The sequence below is a fragment of the Heterocephalus glaber genome, unplaced genomic scaffold, assembly GCF_053883595.1.
Source record: "Heterocephalus glaber isolate CG9 unplaced genomic scaffold, H.glaber_assembly_v1.0 deba00001429, whole genome shotgun sequence".
In the NCBI taxonomy this organism is placed as follows: Eukaryota; Metazoa; Chordata; class Mammalia; order Rodentia; family Bathyergidae; genus Heterocephalus; species Heterocephalus glaber.
This window is the reverse complement of record NW_028258294.1, coordinates 4,298,589-4,308,922: the sequence shown is the minus strand read 5'-3', so window position 1 is coordinate 4,308,922 and position 10,334 is coordinate 4,298,589.

The window sequence follows — 10,334 nt, the reverse complement described above, 5'->3', positions numbered from 1 at the left end:
GGCTGAGTTCTGACATTCTTTAAGCCCCATATCCTCTACCACTGTGGGCTACTAAGGATTCTGTAATTCCAGCCTCATTAGATTGTGCCCTCAACGAAGGATTGAATAGAGTCACAGAGGCATAAATGAGAAAGTCATTCAACACAGTGTTTTTCTGAAATATGATATTTTAATAAGGAGGAAGTAGAAATACAATGGCAGTGGTAGAGTGGTTGGCAATTGCATGGCAGACAGGTGGGGCATATCCATTAATTCGTAATGAATGATAATATACAGCAGTATTATGACACCAGGAAAAGGACTGGTTATACTGAGCAATCTATGACCTACCTCCCTATATGTAGGCTGCAGCCTCAGGTCTATGTGATGGATCTTTGCTATTTACCTACAACCAAGTTTCCATAGTAATCCTGGTTTTGGACAAAAGACAGAGTGAGATGGTGGAATAAGTCCTCAAGGGAAGGTAGAGAAATCTAGTTCTAAACTTGTCTTAAATGAGTCATTTCAACTCATTGGGTGTCAGCTTCTGTATCTGTTAAGCAGGATTCTGCAGCAGAAGATCCAGAAACTTCCTTCCTTCTTTGGTAGTTCAAAAGATGTTAATCAGCAGCTACTGTTTCTTTGCACATATCTGAAAACTGTTTTCTTAAAAGGCATCTGTTTCACAGACCTGAGGACCAGTGGAACAGATTAGAAGATGCAGAAACAACTCCAGACACACTCAACAACCTCATCTTTGACAAAGGAGCCAAACACCCTCAGTGAAGGAAAGATAGCCTCTTCAATAAATGGTGCTGGGAAAATTGGGTTTCAACTTGCCAAAGATTAAAACTAGACCTGTATCTCTCACCATGAAGTAACCTAAAATTGAAATGGATTAAAGATCTAAATATTAAAATAGAAACACTGAACTGGCTGGAACAGAGGTTAGGTAGAACCCTTGAAGACATCGGTGTAGGAAAAGATTTTATGAACAAAACCTCAGTTGCCTGTGAACTAGCACAAACAATCAACAAGTGGGATGTCTTCTTATTAAAAAGCTTCTGCATAGCAAGAGAAACCACCAACAGTGTGAAGAGACAACCCACCAGGTGGGAAAAAATCTTCAGCTGCCGTTCTCAGACAAGGATCTACTATCTAGAATCTATAAAGAACTTAAAAAAATCAGACCTCCCAAATTTAAAGACCCAATCCAAAAATGGGCATCTGAAATGAACAGACATTTCTCAACAAAGAAGTAGAAATAGCAAATAAACACATGAAAAAATGTTCAACATCACTGGTCATTTGAGAGATCCAAATGAAAATAACGCTGAGATTCCACCTCACCCCACAAAGAATGGCTGCTATCATGAAATCAACCAATAACAAATGCTGGCAGGGCTGTGGGGAAAGAGGAACCCTGCTCCACTGCTGGTGGGAGTGTAGAATGGTGCAACCACTGTGGAAATCAGTACGGAGATGCCTCAAAGAACTAGGACTGGAAGTCCCATTTGACCCAGCTATTCCCCTGCTGGGGATCTTCCCCAAAGAATTGAAAGAATCATACCACAGTGATATATGTGCACCCATGTTCATAGCAGCACAATTTGTAATAGCTAAAACTTGGAAGCAGCCCAATTCCCCATCAACTGGAAACTGGATAATGAAAATGTGTTTTTTTAAAAAAAATAAAATGGAGTACTACTCAGCCATAAAAAATGAGAAATTAGAGGAATTTATAGCTAAATGGATGCACATTGAGGCAATACTCTTAAGTGAAATAAACAGGACACACATGTGTAAATACCAAATAGTTTCTCTTGTGTGAGAAACTGAAAGTGTAAATAAGGACTAAAAGGTATAATAGATAATGTGAAATGGGAAGAAAAGGGGCAAAGGGGAAGTGGGAGGGGTAGGGGAAAGGAAAGAAGGGAATGGAATTAATATGAAAAAACGGAAACAAAATCTTTGAAAATAGGGAGGGCTGGAGGGGTTGAAGGGAGGGCAGGGGAAGGGGGAAAAATAAGAACCAAGAGAGATTATGTAAAGGTGCAAATTTCCAATGATGAATGTCATTATATTGTATACCTAAAATGTATCAATAAAATTAAATTTTAAAAAATTACAAATTTATTTTTTATGAGTAATGATGGTACACTATTGGTTCTTCTGGTTTGTCAATATCCAGTGTGTCTTTGATTCTATTATTGTTGTGGATTTAGCTGCTATTGCTAGGGTCGCATAGCTGTTGTTATTGCTAGGTTTTCTCTGTATGTCAATATCCAGATTGCCTTTGTGTCATTAACAATACTACAATTCATCTCCAGAGAACTGGATTCTGGCTAATTACACAGCATCTTCCCCTCCAACATTAAAGGATAGATTGGGATAGAGGCAAAGGCCTATAGTTAGCCATGCCCAGAGTGCATCACTGAGAAGTAGACACTAACTAAAGAGATCTCCATATTAATAGCAAAGTCTTTCCATTATAAGTACCCACAAACCTCAGGAAAAGAAAAATAGAAATATAGGAAGATAAAGCAATGAAATGTCTCCAGAAATTCCCAACACTCCCAAATTTGATCCCTGGGGCATTAATGGGGAGAAAATTTTAAAAATCACATAGCTGAATTATTCGAAATGATAAAAGAGGAGATTAAAAAATAGATCAATTATGTGCTCAGTGAGCTGATAAAAGATATACCTAAACAGATAATGGATTTAAACAAAACAATAAGCAAGTTTACAGAAGATATTAATAAAAATACAGGTAAGTGATCGAATAGGCATGATCAAAAAAAGAACTTCTTCATAAGACAGTAGTCAAAATCCCAGAAATCTAACACAAGGACAAAGTCTTAAAAGCTGTTACAGAAAAACAATAAGTCACTTAAAAGGGTAAGCCCAAATTACTTCACACTCCTCCACGTAAACTTTAAAGGCCAGGAAAGCTTGGAATGAAGTGTTTGAAGCCTTAGAAGAAAGAAGCTTCCAACCCAGACTGACATATTCTGCAAAACTGTCTTTCAAAATTGATGGAGATATAAGGTATTTCCTTTTCTATTATTCATTAAATTTATTGGTACATTTTAGGTATACAATATGATGACATTCATCATTGGGAATTTGTACCTTTACATGATGTATCTTGGTTCTTTTTTTTCCCCCATTTCCCTGCCCTTCCTATTTATAGACTTTGTTTCCCGTTTTCCCTTTTCTCATTTTTTTTCCTCTCCCTTCTTTCCTTTCTCCTACCCCTCCCACTTCCCCTTCTCCTTCCCCTTTGGACCTTTTCTTCCTATTTCACATTATCTATTATACAATTTGATCCTCATTTACACTTTCCCATCAGAGAAACTATTCTGTATTTACACATGTGAGTCCTATTTATTTCATTTAAGAGTATGGCCTCAATATGCATCCATTTAGCTATAAAGGCTCTAGTTTCTCATTCTTTATGGCTGAGTAGTACTTGGGTGGGAGATATAAGGTATTTCTGTGACAAAAACATCGTAAGAAATTCATGGCCACCAAACCAGCACTTCAAAAAATTCTTAAGGATATCTTAGAAATAGACAATGTAGCCAAAAATGCCAAAACATCTAATAGAATGAATGCACCAGACAGGGTAAATAGTTAAGTAGAAGGATGAAGAAAGGAAATCAGAAAAAGGAAAATGATGCAATAACAGGAATAAGTAAATACCTTTCAGTGATAACTCTATGTGAATGGTTTTAAGTCCCCAATCAAAAGATACAGATTGGTAGAACAGATCAAGAAACAAAACCCAACAATATGTTGTATACAAGAAACACATTTAATCCAAAAAGAATTCACAAACTAAAATTCAAAGGATGGAAAACAATAATCCATTTAATGGGAACCTGAAAGCAAGCAGGAGTAGCTGTCTTATTTTTAGATGAAGTGGACTTCACGCCAAAAGTAATCAGAAGAAGTAAAGAAGCTCACATATTGGTTAAGAGAAAACTGCAACAGGAAGAGATAAAAATTATATGCATATACAAAAAATATATGCACCAAACACCAGTGTACTCAACTCCACACAAAAAAACCACTATTGGACATAAAAGATTAGATAAACATCTACACAAATATAGTGGGGGAGCTCAATACCCCATTGTCATAAATAGACAGGTAAATAGACAAAAAAATCAACAAAGAAATATCAGAGTTGCAGCAAACCTTCACAAAAAAGAATTTAATAGATTATCTATAGAGTGTTTCACCCAACAAAATACACATTCCTTTCAGCGGCACATGTGACTCTCCAAAATAGATCACATGCTATCCCATAAAGCATGCTTAAGTAAATGTAAAAGAATCAAATTATATGATCCATATTACACAGAAACTATACTGATGTATGGAAATTAAGCAATATACTCTTAAATAATCAATGGGTCACAGAAGAAATCAAGGAAGAAATTAGAGAGTCTCAGAAACAATAATGCCAGTACAAGATACTAGAACATATGGGGGACACAATGAAAGTCTTAAGAGGGAAGATTATAGGAATGAATTCCAACACCAGAAAAACAGAGTAAGCTGAAATAACCTAATGATGAACCTCAAGGTCCTAGAAAAACAAGAAGCCTCCAAATCCAAAGCTAGTACAAGGAAGGAAATTATGAAGATCAAAGCAGAAATGAATGAATTTGAGACTAAAACATATATTAAAAGAGCAATGAATCAAAGAGCTGGCTCTTTGAAAGAATAAATAAAATAGACAAATCCTAGCCAATCTTACCAATAAAGGAAAGAAAAGGCTCAAATTAATGTAATGAGAAATGAAAAAGGTGAGAGGCAGGAGTATAGGTCCAAGTTTGAGGCTAGCCTGGACTACATACAGACCTTGCCCCCACTCCAAAAAAAGTAAACAACAATAGATACCATCAGAATCCAGATGATTATTAGTAACTACTTTGAGCACCTGTAATCCAATAAATTGGAAAATCCAGAGGAAATGGACACATTCCTAGATACACACAAATTATAAAAACTGAACCAAGAAGATATAATAACCCTAAATAATCCAATAATAGGCAATAAAACCAAAGCAGTAATAAAAAAAAAAAACTACCAACTGAAAAATGTCCAGGACACAAAGGATTCACCACTGAATCAAGAACTACAGGGAAGACATAAGTCCAACACTACTTACTCTTTGGTGAAATAGAAGGGGAAGGAGTATGCCCAAAATCATTCCTAGAAGCTAGCATTACCCTGATTCCAAAAGCAGAAAAGGACCCAACCAAAAAGAAATCATTAATGAACATAGACACAAAAGTCCCCCAGAAGATACTGGCAAACAGCATGCAACAAATCATCAACAAGATCATAAATCATGATCAAGTAGGCTTGGGATTCTAGGGATGCAGGAATAGTCCATTATATAAGAATCAATAAATGTGACACATCACATAAACAGAAGCAAGGACAAAAATTACATGATCATCTCATTAGATATAGAAAAAGCTTTGAAAAAAATCCACCACCCATTCATGATTTTTAAAAAACCTGAAGAAAATAGAATGTTACCTTAATCTGACAAAAGCTATTTATAAAAAGCCAACAGCCAACATCATAGTAAATGGGGGAAAAACCAAAAGCTTTACCTCTGAAATAAGGAACAAGTAAAGGATGTCCACTATTTTCACTCCTGTTTAATATAGTACTTGAAACATTAGCCAGAGCAGTCAGGCAAGACAAAGAAATAAAATGGATATGTATAGGAAAGGAAGAAGTCAAATTATCATTATTTACATATGACATTGTCCTCTGCATAGAAGACCCAAAAATTCCACCAAATGTAAACTATAGGACTCTGAAACAGGAGATCAGAGGACATAAGCAAATGGAAAGATACTCCCAGTTAGTGGATAGTCATAACTAATATTGTCAAAATGGCCATACTTCCAAAACTGATACACAGATTTAATACAATCCCAATCAAAATACCAATACCATTTCTAACAGAACTAGAGAAAATAATCCTAAAATTCATATGGAACCAGAAGAGACCCAGAATAGCAAAAGTAATCCTGGGTAACAAGAGCAAAGCAGGAGAGGGATCACAATCCTGGAGTTCAAGTTATATTAGAAAGCTACATTAAAAAAAAAAAAACAGCATGGTACTGGCACAAAAACAGACATGTGGATGAATAGAACAGAAGAGAGGATGCAGAAACAACTTCAGGAACATAGAACTACTTAATCTTTGACAAAGGTGCCAAAAAATACAGTGTAGAATAGAAATAGCCTCTTTAACAAATGATACTGGGGAAACTGGCTACCCACATGCAGAAGATTTAATCTAGACCCATATATCTCACCATGCATGTACTATAAGCTACAATCAAAATGGATTAAAGATTTAAATGTTAAAGCTGAAACACTTAATCTGCTAGAAGATAAAATAGGTAGATATGGGTGTAGGCAAGGACTTTATAAACAGAACCCCAGTGTCACAAGAAATAGTACCAAGAATTAAAAAATGGGATAATATCAAAAGAAAAAGTTTCTGCACAACAAAGAAACAACCAACAGAATGAACAGACAACTTACAGAATGGGGAAAAAATGTGCCAACTATTCCTTGGACAGATGACTAATATATAGCATACATAAAGAACTCAAAAAAATAAGACCCTCCAATAACAAACCCAATCAAACAGAAACAGGCTATTGAAATGAATAGACACTTCTAAGAAGAAGAACAAATGGCTAATAAATAAATACATTTAAAATGTTCCTCTGGCCATTAGAGAAATGAAAATTAAAACAACACTGAGATTCCATCTTATCCCAGAAAAAATGTCTATCATACAAACATGTATCAATAAAAATTAAAATTAAAAGACTAAAAACAAATTTAATGAGTAACTTTACTATAGTAACTAGGCAAAGAACTAGCTGATTATCAAAGGGTCCTTGTAGTTCTAATAGCCTTTGATAAGTTTTGCATCCAGTGGGGCTCTGTGGAGGCAATGTAGCTCTCTAAGTGTGTACAATGGTTAAAAGCACAGATGGGAGAGTCTGATGGACCTGTGTTAGAATAGCAATTCTGCCATTTACTGGGACCTCAGGCAAGTATCTTAATCTCTCACACAATGTTTCTTCAATCTGTGAAACAGAGTCACATAGTTACCACACAGGTTTGTTCATTTCAAAACATTCACTAAGCACCTACAAGGCACCAGAGAGAAGTATGCTAGTGAATAAAATAGTCAAGACCTTGACTCCAATGAGTTTACATTCTAGTTAGGAAAGAAAATTAATAAGTAAGGAATTAAATACCCAAGACAGTGTTATGTATCAATGAGTGCTGTGAAGGAAAGAAAACAGGGCTAAGAGTGAGCGAAGGGAAGGATGAGACATAAGTGCTCATGGAAGACCTCAGAAGAAATGACATTTGTCACGAAGGAATAGAAAATCAATCTAGGAGAGACATTCTAAGCAGAGGGGATAGCAAAACCCTATGGAAGAACTAGTTAAGTATGTTTTAGAATACAAAGGAAAGTCAAAGTGGCCAAAATATAGTAAGCAAGGCAGAGTATGACCCAAGCAGAGAGAAGAAGCCAATTCTCACAGGTCTTTGTAAGCCTGACCAATTTTATTCTATTAGCAATCGAAAATTACTGATAGTTTTAAGCAGGAGATGAACATGATCTGGAGCTGATTTATAAGATGCTTCATGTGTAGAAAATACATCACTGATGAGCAATGGTGGAAGCAGCGACACTAGTGAGGAGACAGTTATCACTATGAGAGCTGAGGCAGGCTGAACAGTTCATGACAGTGGCGATGGAGAGAAGTAAATCAGATTTGGGATATATTCTGGATATAATGTATGTGAAACAGTGGGTACTCACTGAAGGATTTAATTGCAATAAATTAATATGACCTGATATAGCAGAGTAGTTGCAATTCCATGGGTCAAAGAGGAATCTGGAAAATACCTAGGTCAGAGACCTGAGGTGCAGATTATCAAACTGATTCAACCAATCATTATTTGTGTGCCACCTGGGTAAGTGGCATTTGGGACCTCAGTTTCCCCATGCATCAAACTAGGCATGGATAAGACAAACTCCATGGTTGCTTCCCAGAGCTAACATGCTATAAACCTTTTTAACAAGATTCATCAGTCAGGATCTGATCAGAGAAACAGTTACTTTGCATGAGGTAGAGGAAAAAAGGACATTATTATAAGGATTAGACCTGTGGAAGGCAGTGAAGTATTCTAATGCAAGATGTTGCCTCTCTATCTGTTGTTGTGCTTCAAGTCACTACAGATCAGTTGGGCTTGCAAATCAAGAAGGAAAGCTGTGTATGAAGTTTGGGGGGTGGAGGTCAAAGGCAACCCATAGAAGCTATAGCCCTTGGTTACAGAACTCCTTTATGCACCTAGCCCAGGATTTGGGGAGGTGACAGAAGAGATCTTCAGAACCAGGAAGAGCTATAGTTCTGACTGCTGCCCCATGCTGACGGATGAGCCAGCAGATCAGTGACAGTGTTCATGTGCTGTCATGGTGCCCAGCACTAACACTGACCTTCAGAGAATAAAAATGCTACTTCACTTTTATTTCTCAGTCTTGAGCCATTTTCTCTTGTGGTCAACCCTAATCTGGAGCCATGTAGGGAAAGGAATTCTGGGAAAGCTGGTTCAGTTAGGCTAAACTGATAGGATACAAAGCTACTGGATTCCACTCCCTGTCAGCTTAACAGTCACACACACTTCAGTTAATCATACTTAACTTCAGATGAAGATAATATCGAAATCATGCTTCTACTTCACATTACATAACTGTCCTTCGTGCAACTAAAAACATGCTATCACTCTCTTAAGAGAAGACACATGCTTTTTTAATATCTTGTTACTTAATTCTATTCTGGTCATTTGTTGAACAATAAACCAATTCATGGGCAGGGGATTTAGCTCAGTGTTTCCGCCACCTGCCTCGAAAGCGCAAGGTCCTGAGTTAGATCCCCAGTACCAAAAAAAAACAACAAAAAAAACCCAATTCAAACCTATAGGCATTAAACAATAACCACCACAGATTTTGTGTGGCAGGAATTTGAAAAGGCCACAGCAAGGATGGTTCTTCTGTGCTCCATAATGTCTGTGCTGAGATCAAACAGCAGGCAGCAGAAACAGCTGTGGCCAGAATCCACTGTCAAGATGGCACTTCAATCACCTTTCTGAATCTTGACTTGGGTTGGCTCAAGGGCAGCCTCATGTGGAATGATCAACTGGAGGCTCTGCATGTGGCTTGCCTACACAGCATCTTAGAATAGTTAGCCACTTACAAGGATGCTCAGAAACCCAAAGTGAGTTTTCCAGAAAACAAGGTAGAGTCTGTATGGCCTTTTATGATATAGCTTTGGAACTTAACTAGTGTTGAAGATTGGAAAGTCACAGGAGTTTGGAAGTTATCTACTAGTTCAGGAAGTCAGAGCCTCCCAGATTCAAGGGGAGAGAATATAAACTCTGCCCTTTGATGGGAGGACTAACACAGAATTTAAGGCCATGTTTTAAAATCACGACCTGGGACTTTCTCTAGCCTATCACACTTATATACAATATTGGCTAGTTCACCTGTGGATCATTATTTAGCATAATTTTAAATCCTATTCATATGTCATCTGAATAAACTGATGAGAGCTCTGATAAGGAAATATTTCATGTGCCTTGCTTCCTGTGTTTCACTAGGTCTTGTAAAAACTCACCCACTTGTCAAGGCTAAGCTCACATTCCAATTTTTCTAAAATTTATCAAGAAGCAATACCTTACTGACAATGCCTGGGCTCGAGACCCCTGGTCTTACTATTTATCTTGTGGCACATAGGATTCTTAATGGCTTCAGCTGACAATAATGACATGAGGGGTAGAATAGTCAATGAACAATGATTTGAAAGTGTCTTGGGCTAATTCATGAAGTTGAGAAACTCATTGGCTTTTGAATCAAAGAATTTTGGCCAAAATATTGTTCTACCTTAAAAATGTTTAAGAATTAGTATAGTTAAATAAAAAGGAAGATAAATGATTGGCAAACATCTGACTTCAGAAGAAAGCTGAAAGTTTTGAATTATGCCTGACAGGAGTGGCTTATAATCTAATTGGTTGTACTTTGGTCATTGCCTATATCCAGCCCATAAGGAAAGCTCTCTTCTTCTGAAGAATCAGATCAATTATCAGCTGAATCACCCATTTATTTAGTAAATAAGTACCAAGTGTCTTCTTTTATTTTTTGAGAAAGGATTTCACTATGTAGTTCAGGCTGGTCTTGAACTCACTATGTAGCTCAGGCTGGCCTTAAACTTGTGGTGGCCCTC